The sequence below is a fragment of the Triticum urartu genome, chromosome 3 (genome assembly GCF_003073215.2).
Source record: "Triticum urartu cultivar G1812 chromosome 3, Tu2.1, whole genome shotgun sequence".
Classification (NCBI taxonomy): domain Eukaryota; kingdom Viridiplantae; phylum Streptophyta; class Magnoliopsida; order Poales; family Poaceae; genus Triticum; species Triticum urartu.
In genome coordinates, this window is record NC_053024.1 from 18,214,376 (window position 1) to 18,216,694 (window position 2,319).

Consider the following 2,319-nt stretch of genomic DNA (forward strand, 5'->3'; position numbering starts at 1 on the left):
GCTTACAGTTCTTTTCATTTCTATGATCAATTTAGTTAGAGTTGCACATGTCAGTATACTATATACCAAAAAAATCCTAGCTAGTGAGAACATTTGTCACTCCATGAACACATACTGGTTAGTGTTAGTCATACTATTTATCTACATGGCATTTGATGTCAATTCTTGCTTATAAGTTATTGGATCACTCCATGAACACATTCTTATTCTTGTATTTTCATTCTTATTCTTTGCACAGGTGAAGTGTGAATCCAAGGCCGAAGCTGTGAATCATATCAACAAAGAGGAGCATATTATGTGTTGTAATTGTACGCATATCTGGGTTGTAGTATACTGAATTGTAATAGACTAATGTAGTCTTATTTTGGACGAATTTCATTTGCTCTCTAGTTTGTTCAAAACAATGATTGTGTATGTGATTTCAACACCCGTGAAATGGAAACCTGACAAGAGGGTCCAAGCTATAATGGTTGTTTGACAAATTTCGAAATTTCTGACATGTGGGACATATTTTGAGATAAGCATGACATGTGGGGCTGGCTTACTAGTGGTACCCCAATGTATAATGGATGAAACTAGAAAAATCAATGGACTAAAAAGGCTACGGCCCAAAAATAAAATGGCTTAAATGTTGGGCCTGGCCCATGTAGTTGACCAAAATTAATCAAGAAAAAAATATAAAAAAGGCCGAATTATTGGGCTAGGCCCATGTAGAAAACCGAATTGGACCGGGCTGAATCTTGTGCCACATCAGCTTGCCACTCTGGATGCCTACGTGGCCTGGGGAGGTTGCTAGTGACCAAAACACCACAGTAGACGTATTTTGGTCATAAACGTCTACGACCATTCTAGAAGAAAGGTCGTTATAGTCAGTTTACGACGGCCAGCTTTTGACCTTATGTTTTTGGTCACAAAAAGGTCATAAATGGAAATTTGTGACCATTCCGTGACCAATAGTGGTGGTCATAAGTTGACATATTTCTTGTAGTGATCCTTCTTATCTGCCAAATACTTGGGGCAGTTCCGCTTCCAGTGACCAGTCTGCTTGCAGTAGAAGCACTCAGTTTCAGGCTTAGGTCCAGACTTGGGTTTCTTCTCCTGAGCAGCAACTTGCTTGCTGTTCTTCTTGAAGTTCCCCTTCTTCTTCCCCTTGCCCTTTTTCTTGAAGCTAGTGGTCTTGTTGACCATCAACACTTGATGCTCCTTCTTGATTTCTACCTCCGCAGCTTTTAGCATTGCGAAGAGCTCGGGAATTGTCTTATTCATCCCTTGCATATTATAGTTCATCACGAAGCTATTGTAGCTAGGTGGAAGTGATTGGAGAATTCTGTCAATGACACAATCATCCGGAAGATTAACTCCCAGTTGAATTAAGTGATTATTATACCCAGACATTTTGAGTATATACTCACTGACAGAACTGTTCTCCTCCATCTTGCAGCTATAGAACTTATTGGAGACTTCATATCTCTCAATCTGGGCATTTGCTTGAAATATTAACTTCAACTCCTGGAACATCTCATATGCTCCATGACGTTCAAAATGTCGTTGAAGTCCCGATTCTAAGCCGTAAAGCATGGCACACTGAACTATCGAGTAGTCATTAGCTTTGCTCTGCCAGACATTCATAACATCTGGTGTTGCTCCAGCAGCAGGCCTGGCACCCAGCGGTGCTTCCAGGATGTAATTCTTCTGTGCAGCAATGAGGATAATCCTCAAGTTACGGACCCAGTCCGTATAATTGCTACCATCATCTTTCAACTTTGCTTTCTCAAGGAACGCATTAAAATTCAATGGAACAACAACACGAGCCATCTATCTAGAATTAAACATAAACAAGCAAGATACTATCAGGTACTAAGTTCATGATAAATTTAAGTTCAATTAATCATATTACTTAAGAACTCCCACTTAGAAAGACATCCCTCTAATCTTCTAAGTGATCACGTGATCCAAATCAACTAAACCATAACCGATCATCACGTGAAATGGAGTAGCTTTCAATGGTGAACATCACTATGTTGATCATATCTACTATATGATTCACGCTCGACCTTTCGGTCTCAGTGTTCCGAGGCCATATCTGCATATGCTAGGCTCGTCAAGTTTAACCTGAGTATTCTGCGTGTGCAAAACTGGCTTGCACCCGTTGTAGATGGACGTAGAGCTTATCACACCCGGTGTCTAGGCACGACAAACTTTGGCAACGGTGCATACTCAGGGAGAACACTTTTATCTTGAAATTTAGTGAGAGATCATCTCATAATGCTACCGTCAATCAAAGCAAGATAAGATGCATAAAAGATAAACATCACATGC